Source organism: Ochlerotatus camptorhynchus, unplaced genomic scaffold, assembly GCF_037179485.1.
Source record: "Ochlerotatus camptorhynchus isolate MF236.1 unplaced genomic scaffold, CSIRO-AGI_Acam_v1.1 ptg000324l, whole genome shotgun sequence".
Taxonomy (NCBI): Eukaryota; Metazoa; Arthropoda; class Insecta; order Diptera; family Culicidae; genus Ochlerotatus; species Ochlerotatus camptorhynchus.
In genome coordinates, this window is record NW_027040812.1 from 4,292,502 (window position 1) to 4,305,583 (window position 13,082).

Genomic DNA, 13,082 nt, shown 5'->3' on the forward strand with positions numbered 1-13,082 from the left:
TACGATTTGATTCAAGGAAGTAAGTTGGCATAAAATCCTTTTGTACAACTGATTCGATTACTCTGGTAGGAATAGAAAATGGAAGTAAAGTAACCCTTGGAGTAGCTCAGTTGGAATTATTAATCAATGGGGTAAGTTTGCCAGCAATTTTTCATCTGGTGACAGCGGAAAAAGGCTTTAACGAAAAAAAGAAGCGATAAACGCTTATTTCTGACAAGTGCTATAAACCAGTGGAAAAAAACAGTTTAAAAAATATTAAAGAAGCGAAATACTAGCCAAGACCTTTGAGAAAAACACAGTAAACAATTAAAAAACAAAAATACTGAAGCGAAAAAAAAAATCATCAGTAAACCCGTGCAGAAGCTAAAGTGAAAAATGGTCTCCACTTTTCGATGAAAAACCAGCAAACTAATCAGTGAATTTTGTCCGGAAACTTGTTCTAAAAGATTGTAAAAAACGAGAAGAACAGTTGTGATCGGAAATAAAAAAAAAATTTGGTCATGAGAATCTGGACAATAAGAATGAGGCATCTGATACTCCTGTTAGGGTGAGTAAACAACTTTAATATTAATGACTAACACCGAAAGATATTTTTCTTGTGAACCAATTGGGTTCTTTAATTTTTATACATCATGTGAAAGAGCTTTATTTTCTGAGCACATCGATGTTTTTTTCAAACCCATACACATTCATCTCGATTTTAAAATCAAGATTTAAATCAACATAATAGCTTCACTGTTTGACACTAAACTAATTAACTGACAACTGAAATTTTGGATTTGACTTCCATTTTTAATGCAGTTTACGAATATACATTTACATCAACACCCTTAAAGAACTAGCTAGCAATTGCATTTGGATTCGTTGCACCATTATCCCAAGCAACACGGCTTGTCATAAAGAAGTTGAAAACTTACATAAAGAATCAATAATACTGTAATATACGTCATTTAATACATTTATATAACCTAAAAAGCGCAAGACGCGGAGCTTATACAACTAAATACTGGTCTTATAACATGTTTTGGAAACATCATAAAAATCAGCGGCAAAAAAATAAAAAAATAAAACTTCAGCATGGGATTCGATCACTGGTCCTTGGCGTGGTAGACTTGTTACTTCCTAACTAGACCAACTCCGCTTGATGAGAGGTTTGTTATAAGTGTTATAAGTATCATGTTCTTGAAAATGGCATGAAAATTATATTCTCGTTCAACACGCTTTCGATCCGCCATAAAGATGTTTTGTTAGCAGCAAAGCGTACATCTAATTGCCAGAGTGTTATTTTGAAGTATTTTCAACTCCTTATAAGACAACCTGCACATTTTCAGTTATATTAATTTATGAGATGTCATAAACAAGTGTTTTCAACTTTCTTTATAACAAACCTCCGAATACCTCATAAGAAACTGTCAATCACTGCGTGGCGCCGTCAATGTTTACGTCAATCATGAAAGTTCAGAATCTCTTCAAGAACTGTAAAAATTCAACTAAGATTGATTTTGTATACGACAAGTTTTAAAGTGGTATTAAAACAGTAAGATGCACGTTTAAATAACATAAAAGCAAAAGAAAACTATTTTGGAAAATGTTGAATCTAGGAAGTATGAAGAAAACATCTATAAACCTCATTTATAACGTGGGATGTTTTCTGCATCACTTATAATACATTTATATAACAAGCCGTTATAATTATTTTTCAAAAAGATGTTTTGTGTGTTACTTGGGATGAAATCTAGAGATGGGCGATCCGCTCCCGAGCTGTTCTATAGACCCGATTCTCTAAAGTGAGCTGATGATTCGCGGTTCATTTTTTAGGAACCATAAACTCACTGATATCACAAGTCTAAACCATTCAATCCATCAATCATAGCGGAATTTTTCAAAAGGACTCATTATTCCACTTACGCATTGAACAGTCACCGCGTAAACCAAGACCCGCACGTAATACAACATGTGCCTACTGATCGACAGCAAACTTCCAAGCGTCTGATAGGAGAGAGAGAAATATGTACATGTGCTACACGATCTTAATTTTCTACTGGTATTATCCACACACTTAGAAATAACTAATGTTACACGTGACGGAATCCATTTTTGACATAAAATATGAGACGTAAACAAACGTGTCATGTAATATTAAGTGCTCCGAGACTGAAAAGTTCGTTGCTCGACGAAACGTACGTTTGATTGAGCTATATTTCGCGTCTGTTATCAAATAAATTTATATCAAAATTGACGCTCGTATATGTCACTCTGAGAGCCCCTTAATTTACATGCTTTTTTCTAAGTGCGCAGTTTATTTATGTATCCAGCACTTATTGCTGATGTTATTCCTCCAGCTTATGTGCTCTCACCTCTCCTCCCATCATTCTCTGGGGGAGCGGAAGATCCGCACAAAAGCAAATAACCGAAAAGCGAAAAGCAGCTCTCCAGCTTATCAGCTCAGCTCCGGATCCGAATCATTGACTCGAATGATTCACTGAGAGCCATTTAGGATGACAACTCGCGGACCCGTCCAGCTCTTCGGATCTTTTTTTTTCTATCTCGATTTTTTACGGTTCAGCTCCGGATCCGGATCTCAGGTGATGCCGAGAATAGTGAGGGAAATTATGCTGGAAAATTAACATCAGAAATAAAATTTGAATGTAGACTGGCTTGCATAGCTTGAGAAAAGGCGTAACCTCGTGTGCCACGATGTCAATCATATCAACGCGTGTGTCATAGGTGTAGCTCTCTCGCATACATTTTTTTTTTTTTTTACTGCTATGTTGTTGGCACATTTTGCGCGCATTTTAGTTTACGCGATGGTTGATCAGTTGTTGTGTTAGTAGCGTTTTCCATTGAAAAGTAAAACCATGTTGTAAGGTACGGATTTATTGGACTACTTTTACGATTTTATGCAGTTTTAAGCACTAAAACCACTGATTAATTTTCCGATTTTGAATTTGTGTCATAAGTTCTAAAATTCCAATGTGAGCTGAAGAGCTGTTCAAAAGAATCGACTCCTTTTAGTGAGCTGGATGGGTTTTATCCACTCAGCCAGATGAGCTGTTTTGCCCACCTCTAATGAAATCCAATTATAACCTAAATACCGCGACTTGAAGACATTAAAGATTGTATAGAAAAAGCATACTGAATCTAACTAAGAGTAAAAATCGAGCGAGAATGCTTAGAGGTATTCTATATAAACGGCAACTTTTAACTGATGCTCTAAAAGATTTTACTCAAATTTTGGAGAAATATGAAGATAAATTATATTGATAGATATTTCTCAATGGAATAAATTAACGGGCGACTTTGAATTTGTCAAAACTAAAGTTGATTTATCGTTAAAAATATTAGACACTACAACAGTAATACAAGAAAAGAAATCGGGTGATAACATTCCATACTCCGGAAATGTTTTGAATTTTTTACCAGCAGCTAATGAAGAAAATATATCAAATTCTGAAAATTCATATAATGAAGACGATGTCCCATTCTCTTCAACATCATTAGACTCTGAGAAATCAGAAGAGAAATTCGATGCTGATAATTCTGAAGAAGGTAATATATCAAAGTTTATAGAATACATCAACAAGTAAGGGGAAGAATACTTGAAGAATATAACCATTTAATATAGAAACGAAATAAAATGGAAGTGGCACAAGCGGAGCTGTTCCCAATTGAGAAAGCGGTTGAGTGTATTCCAGAAGTTGGGGGAGCTGCAGCTGAATTAGATTCATTCATTTACGCAGTAGACCTGTTTGCAAAAAAAAAAATCTTGATGCAGCGGTCATTCCTGGTCCTTTTAAAATTGAATAGCCCGGCGGCAGTTTACTTCAAACATATTGCCGAAGATAATAGGCAAAGTGGCAAGGAACGCAGATTTCCTAGTCGCCCTAGAAATTTCGAGACTTATAGAGACACCAACAACTCTTACCGAAACAGAAAATATCAAAGAAATTGGAATTATAATAGAAAAATTGTTGGAGCCTCAACATGTACATACACATTTAGAAAAAATATATGGAAATTTAGGTGCTCTGAGAATGACACAAACGAGCGTCAATTATACCATAAAATTGACTAATTAAGCTCAATCAAACGTACCTTCGAATTTTTCAGTTTCAGAGCATTTAAATTTTTACATGACATGTTTGTTTACGTCTCATCCTTTTTGTCGAAGATGGATTCCGTCACGTGTAAGATTAGGTTCTTAGCTTGCAAGTAAACGGGGTGTATATGGACGTTACAAATGAAATTCCCAACTCGATTAGGGCGAATATATCCTATCAAGGGAACAAAAGCATATGTTTCTAATGTAAGATAAATGTTCATCAGATAAATTCCTACTCTAATTGGAATGCCCGGATGCCTGCAATGTGTGCAGCAAGTTTTTTCATCCAGTCAACTTCTTGATCAACTTCACGTTCTACTGTGGGGAAGTATTTGGAAGTACTTGGACTGTGCTCTTCATAAAGTGGCGTTAGGCAAAATTTGGTTTTTGAAACGGCTAAACATCCTTCCGATGTACGTGGTAATATTTATAGGGCTTCAAATAATTTCAGCTTTTGCTCAGTATTGAGGGTATGTTCAGTAACGGTGTTCATCAGGATGGTTTAATGAAGCTTTAGCAAAATCTAATGTCGGAATCTCCAAGCTCGGATAACTTTCTGGTACTGGGTTTGATTCAAATTGATTTTCCGTTGGATATTCTGCTACTAATTTGAAAACTACTGATTGATTAATAGTGGAAAATTAATCTTCTATAAATAGCAACTCAATAGCCTTTCCTGCTTTATCTGTTTCGACCGATCTGACAGGATAAGGATCATGAGGACTACGAAGTTCAAATTCAAATTGGTTTTAAACGTTCATTCCGAGAATTAAGATCTGAGATATTGCTAGGACAATTACCGTAAGACAACTGGGTTAATACTACCGTAGTTGTAAGGAGCTTGAACACCTCCAAGACAAACATGAGTAGGGCCATCAGCTGTTTTTACTCTTAGATTACCTTTGTGAATTGTTACACCTAAGCAGTTAAGAGCTCCGTTGATTTAATTATTAAGATAGCCGCCACAGTGTGACTAATCAATTCATCAATTCTCAAAATGTTACCCCTGAGTTTAGGACATCTATATAGCTTCAGGTTTATTTTTAATTTCCCGGTACAACGAAAACTTTCTTAGCTCACTAACTCGTCTTGCCATAGTTGAAGTAGCAGGCGAATGACAAACTTCTTCGGAATCGTTAACAGTGCTGATAAAAACATTTCTTCTACACTCAACTTAGCTAAAAATGAAGACAACCTTAACAGATAGACCAACTACCTGCATGAATTTGAATTTTGACATAACAAAATTCTCTCTATCAGGGCAACCTCTGAGTATCGAAGCCAACATTTGTTTTTCTTCATTCGTGGCTGGATATTCATTTTCGCCTGTGTTGTTGTCAATATTAATATTCATCTTTATCTTGGTGGGGATGATTTTGAGGATCAAATGCAGAATGATTATTTTCATTTTACACTAATATAGCGCTGAAGAACGTGTCGTGTTAGTTTTTATACACAGATCGATGAAAAATGATTGCCTCTTGCTGAATTGAGATTTTCAAAACAAACGCAATTCATCTACATTGGTTTGAAGCGCTACTCCTTGCATGTGATAGTACATGTTAAAAACAGACCGACATTTTGAAATAGATCAGATAAATTTTCTGCATGATCAATTCACGTATTTCTGAACGTATGAATTAATTTCTGACATATGAACATACAGGGATGCCATTCTCCCCAGTGTAAGCAGGATGATAAGTTGAAACGACACCTCGCACTATGACAAAAGCAAACTCACCCGAGAGATTTTTATTTTGTTTTCAGTTTCTATCGCTTCTCCCACTTCTCAAACAAATACAGTTTCTGACCTCGCACCTCCACCAGTCCAACACACCGGAGCGTATGAGTGATCACTAGGGAGCACCGTAGAGAGTTCGTTTGCTTCACCGGGGAGAATCACCCCGGTGAAGACTTTGGTTGTTAGTTTGTTGCTAAGAGGAAGAGGAGACAACTGACTTCTTACTCTTTTATCTCTATCTCTATCTCTATCTTACGCATTCCCAATCGGCCAATCACGAGCTGGTTCGCGCTTAGCAGAAAAGTGATTCGTTTTCGCCCCCCGTATTGTCTTCTCTTCCTCTTAGGTTTGTTGCATACAAAAATTTTTTAAAGGTTAATTTTTCTATTAACGTACAGTAGTCAATTATTTTAAAATTTGGTGTACACATTTTGGAAATGCGAATACGGGAAGTGCATCAGCGCACCATTATTGAAATTTGCTTCAGTTTAGTCGACAGACAGACATGGGACAGAGATCGATTAGGATCACAGCGGGAGTTCCACAAGGCTCCATCCTTGGTCCAACGCTCTGGACCGGGATGTACAACGGCGTGCTAACGCTGAAGCTGCCCAAAGGAGTTGATATCGTTGACGGTAACAGGCGAGACGCTGGAAGAGGTGGAAGTGCTGGCAACCGAGGTGATCAACATGATTGGTAACTGCAGGTAAGGAGCGAAGCTGCAGATGGTCCATCATAAAACGGAAGTTCTATTGGACAGTAACTGTAAAGCGGTACAGTGGGAATATATCACCGTCGGGGGCATGCCATAACCTCAAAGTGGAAAACAGCGTGTGCTACAGGCGGAGGGAAGCCGGAAGAGTACGGAAAGTTGTGAGAGCGGAGTCGTTGGCTAAGTGGCAACAGGAGTGGAACACGACAGAGAACGGTAGATGGACACGTAGACTAATAAAGAGATGAAACAGCCTCTGGCTGAAAGTCTCACTATTAATGATAACCTAACCTAACCACGTAGACTAATACAGATTTTTTTCGACCTGGGTGAACAGAAATCACGGAGACTTCAAATTCCACCTAACGCAGTTCTTGTCTGGCCGCGGCTGCTTCAGGAAGTATCTGCATCGGTTCGGACACGCAGTGTCACCCCCATGTTAAGAGTGTGGCAACGTGGATGAAACGCCGGAGCATGTGGTCTTCGACTGTCCAATGATCGAGGCAGTTTTGTGAAGGGATATGCCCGTCCTTAACGTGGAGAATGTCGTCGTTGAAATGTGTCGAGAAGAAGGCACTTGGAATGCCGTCAGCAGCTGCAGCGAAAATGGAGAGAGGAGCAGCGATCTAGCCATACCAGAACACCCGATGAATATTGACGAGATGCTCTGCCGGAATCTTTGGAGAAACAATAACGCATTTGCGCTGCTATCTTTCTCACGGAAGTGAGTGTATAAACAGACAAAAAGTGAACTGTCAACATTCTCACTCTCTCGTGCTGTGTCTAAAAATCTCTCCAGTGGTGCCAGGAGAAATTTCCGAGGAGACAAGCAGAGATTCACCCCAGAGAATGATATCTCTTGCACCCGGGTGATTCTCCCCAGATAATTTTCAACTCTGTGAACATATTCTCTACGGCGCCGCCGGTATTCTCTGATCACGGAAGTAAAGCCGTTGGTCCCCGGTTCATGAATTGATGGGTCGATAGGTAGGGTCAAGGTGTGGGAGCTGCCTTCCTGGCGTCGGTAGCATTGGTGCTCAGCACGGAAAACAAATCAAGGGAAAAAAGAGATACTCCAGTGCGTGGACTGATCAGAGATTGTTATACTTCAGAACATCCCGGCGGCACCGACTGAGATTGAACCCAGGCCTGCTGGGATGAGAGGTAATCACGCTTACCACTCACCTACCGCTCACTGGAGTATCTCGGTGTGGTTCACAATCATCGTTTTCTAGCGTGACCGCACAGCAGATTTGAATGCTAAATTTGCGCCCAGGAATCGGAGTTGGTCGTTAGCTGCTTGCCAACCAGTGACGACCGAGTGTTCTAGCGTTACGAACGAGATCAGATCAAACATCCACGTAGAATGGGATGATCTCCTGTTCAACGTATACTTTGTCAGTCTTTATGTATTCTCAATAAAAAAAAACTTACCATAGAGACCGACCGACTTTGTACACTTAGAAATTACTATTTTAACACGAGACATAATTCAGCTTTGACGTAAATCATGGAACGTAAACAAACATGGCATGTAAAATTAAGTGTCCTGAAAGTGAAACATATGCAACTCGACGAAAAGTGCGTTTGATTGAATTGATTTTCTCGTCCTTTTCAACTGATTCTTATGTCAAAAGGGCCTGCATCTGTCGGTCTCAGGGCACTGAAATTTACATGTCTTTTTCGTAGTGTGTGCTTGACACTCTACCGAAAATACAATGAATTGCTAGAGAAAATATTTTTATAAGAACAACTCACTTAACCGTTTCAAGAACTATTAAACGCGAAACAACTTTGGTCTCAAATTATCGCACCTTATCTCGATAACGGTTTTCACCAGATTAGCTCGAATTGCACCTTTTTTTAATTTATGTTTTCCTTGATTTGTTTTACGTCGAACTTGTTTGAGTACCAATGCTACCGACACCATGGAGGCAGCTTCCACACCTGGATCCTACCTATCAACCTAACAACTCATAGACCGAGAACCAACGGCTTTACTTCTCTTCCGAAGGAAGCCGTAATCAGAGATTTTATACCTTAGAAAATCCCAGCGGCGCTGACAGAGATTGAAAACCGGCCTTTTGGGGTGAGAGGCAATCATGTGTAATTTATTTTGAATTTGAAACAAATAAAATCATATAAAATTAAGAATGAGATCATTCTATTTTTCTAAAATTATTTCATTACCTCACGTCCTTGCTTTGGACTTGTTTTGGATGATAATGAGTATCATACATTGATGTGTGACCAAAATTTATCTTATTTAAATAATATTATTCCTGGACGGCACATGCCACCGGTGGGTGGATTAATCTGGGTTTTTTTTTAACAGTGTAGCATCCACCAGATGATCGTCCTTTCTATTATGCATGCGATGATGTTTCCGGTAGAATATACATTGGAGTCCCAACACTCATTGTTTAAAGCGTCAGATAATGGAACCCCGTCGTCCAAAAGACAAAGGTAAATCGCTTTTCAATGATAATAATGTAATGAAATCAACTCTCAGTGAATCGAATCGGATTTGTTTTGTGCTCCAGTCATCACCGCCGGCGGGTGTTACCGGAAAGAGCAACAACAGTATCAGTTGGCTTTTGTTGATTCGTAAATTGATTGAGCACAATTGTGCTTTTAGTTGGATTCTCAATTTCGCTGCAGGATAGCAAATCAGAGCTTGCATCCAATTTGTTGCACTTCATCGAGCAATCGCATTAGCAAATGATTTCAATTACGTCACTGCATTCACTCAGGGATAGAAAAATCTATGGATGATGGGGATGATTGTGTAATTTGTGCTGTATGCGACTGTGAAAAGTGGGAAAGCTATAATTTCTTATTAATCCGAAGAATTTTCAGACAGCGAGCATATAGTGATTATGCTGAATGATAAAGCGCTATTTAAGTAGGTTTCACTCGGTCATTGTTCAAATATGTTCGTTACTGGTGCAGTTCTTCATTTCACACGGAGTCGTCCAGATTGTACGTGATCGATAAGAATAGTTTTCCGTCCGAACTATGTGGCAGTCAGTGCTAGGAAGGATGGGAATTACATTACGGAGAACTGACATCATCTGCAGCCTCGGCTTGGAATGGGCGTCAAGCAGTGTACGATGACGATGGATTTCACAGTATAAGTACTACTTGAAATAGGTCTGTCATGATGCAGAAGAATTCCAAGTGAAAAATGGATTTATTCTGGGTATTAATTTGTGACATTTGAAAAGAATTGTGGAAAATTCTCGCTGAAATCATTCAACTGTGGAAGTACCGAACCTGGGTATGGATGATTTAAAAAAAGGGCTAAATTGATGCGAAAAATCAAAAACAAGACGCAATTGCTGACCGAATGCAATATGTTGTATTAAAATTTACTTTGATCTGACGAAATTTGAGAAACATCATTTGATCAGTGCTGTATTTATTTAAATCCATTAATGTGTGATGTTTTTCATCCTTATCTAGAAAATATTAGCGGCAATCAATAATCATGTTACTGTCTACTGTGTACATCATATACCATCAAATCAGATATTATTGTCAGTGAATAGTTTTCTTTTGATGGGATTGTTTGGTACACCTTTAAACTTTTGGTGACCCTTAATATAACTTGGCAAATTTGATAACTTCGTTATACACGCCAAAGTAACCTTGCGTGGCTTGGAATCATTTACATTAATAACAGTAAAGAGAAAAAACTTATTCCAAAGTTTCCGAAAGTAATCAAACCCAGATTATACAATCATAGATATGAAACGGCAACCCCTGAATCACTGCAGAGTCCATTCGCAATTTTCAATTTGAATTATCTTTCCAGTCATAGTCGACGATGAACTCACGTTCTGCAAGCTGCATGCAAATTCTACTCATCATTACGAGGAGGAAGACAAAAAAAAAACGCTCCGCAGCTCTATGTAGCTTGACTTCCCGGAGAATTAAATTTCACCCGTGTTGTCTGTCATGGACCCGGTTCCAGCGTCGTTATTGTTTCGACGTCGCTACACACGCGAGACTGACCCACCTACAGTAGCTAGGTACCTAGTGTATGCAATAGACAGATCCTACCAACCATCAACGGCGGCAACGACTGAAGAAAACATAGCTGGTGGATTTTCCGGCATCCTCCATCACCAGCGACGACGGCTTACGATACGTGTCGAAAGTGTAGACACATATGAGCGGAAGTCGATTTATGGGAAATGGGCATTTTTTTACAGCTACACCACCCTAGCAATCATGATATTGCAGACAGGACTGCACTACAGGACTAGAAACGAAACAGCAACAGCCCCGACAGACAGACGAATAATCAGACAGATAGACAGACTGGCTACCAGCTAGGCAGAAGCATGTCGACCGGTAAGTTTTACAAACAATCTTAGAGGAGGAGAGAGGACCATCATCACAGAAAAATACACAGTTGACTGGTGCCACATGATACCTCAATCGGTGGGGAAAAATCATAATCCACCGCAGGACAGACGTTGTTACCTTCATTATAACAGTCGTATGCATTACATTTGACATTCAAAAAGGGATTCACAGCAAAAAATAAATTTTAATATTGCATCCAAGAGGATGTATTTCAATCATGTCGAAAATCTCATGTAATTGTTATGGCCACAAAAATAAACAAATGAAGTAAAAGCAGTGAATGTTGGATAGGCGGGCATTTGAAAAAAAGTCATTTACCTAGTTACCGCCATTTTGTCAAATTTTGAGATTTTTCAAAGATTCTTCATTCCATTCTCTGAGCTATACTCTTCAAGAAACTGAACCGATTTTCTTTCTAGGTGACGATTTGCGACCTCTAGGCTGCTCGCAGTTTTGGGAAGTACCCGCCGGGCAGCCGCCATATTGGACGCCATTTTGGATTTTTGGACTTGAAAAAATTCCCAGTTGTAGAGCAAGAATGAATAAAGATTTCACAAAAAACTCAGGTCTCTAACTCTTACCAGTTCCCTGGAAAAAAATCCAAAGTTTAGGTCAATTGAACCGGAAATCCCCCTTAATGAAGAAAAATGAACACTCTAAGCCAGAAATGATCAAAACACGCTATGATTTGTATGAACTGATTAACCGTTACGCTAATAAATCACCGGAAAAAGAATCTCCTTCGCCCAAAGGAAAGCGCGGTATCAATAGTAACAGCAAGTAATATAAGAATTGTAAGTTTGTATATTTTGTCTTCTTTGAATGTTTGCGTTGTTGAATGGCTGATTCAATAAATGTGTATCATGATTGTATAAGTGATTTTAATTTGAATTATACTGAAAGCATTGATGGACATTTCTGAATTGCTCAATGGAACATAAGAGGTATGAATAGTTTGCAAAAGTTTTATAGTATTCCTCTATTTTTAGATAGTATTAAAATTCCAATTGAAGTTGTTGGCGAAACGTGGCTAAAATCAAATAATTGTGTTTTATACAAAATATTAGGATATAACTTTGTATTTTCTTGTCGTGATACGTCTTCTGGTGGTTTCGCTATTTATGTGAAAGATGGATTGCGTTTTAATGTGTTGAAACACGTTACAACTGACGGTTTTCATCTTGTACATCTTGAACTTAAGAGAAATGGATTTTATTATGAAGTGGTTGGTTTATACAGACCGCCATCTTTTTATTTTAACCGGTTCCATGATGAATTTGAAAACATATTGTCGGTTCAAAATGTGCGTTCTCGTTTCTTCGTTGGTGATATGAATACTCTCATCAATTTATCAACTAAGAATGTTGTCGTTCGGTATAAAATCCTATTAGAATCCTATGATTATGTTTGTTCAAATACATTTGCAACTCGACCAATTAGTAAAAACATCTTGAATCATTTTGTATGCAGTAAGATGATTTGGGAAGCATAAGAAATGATACTATTTTTACCGGTGTGAGTGATCACTTGCTAGTAGTTTCTTCTCGCAAAATTAAAAGACCTAAAAAATGTATTTTGACTAGAAAAATTGTTGACAAAATCAAGCTAAATGATATTTTCGCTCGTTTTTTGAACGTGATGATGTGAATGATTCAATCAACACTTTAACAAATACATACAATAGATTTTAGCACAATGTACGAACACTAAAAGTGAACAAGTCAAAATGAAATCTTAACATTGTTCTTGGCTCAATTACTACGTATGGCAATGGATAAAACTTAAACACAAATATCTTAAAAAAGTTAAAAATGATCCTCACAATAACAACTTAAAGAATTTGTTGAAACATGTGTCTTAAAGAACAGACCCAAGTAACAATCCAGTAACCGTTTAGCATCCACTCTGATTTATGATGGTTGTATAACGGCAATGAACAATCCGTTTAGTTTAAATATAGCATTTTAAAGTGTAAAACATTCCTGCTTGGTAATTCAGCTTTTTGCTGTTTTAAAAACCTTTTATAGTCTGGCAAGAAAGTCAAAAACTGTCTTGTTTTAAAAATAAATTTAAAACAGTTATCAATCCCTCCTTAAAACTGTTTTGTAATTCAAGCATAAACGTCATTAGCAATTGTTTATTAATGTCATGAT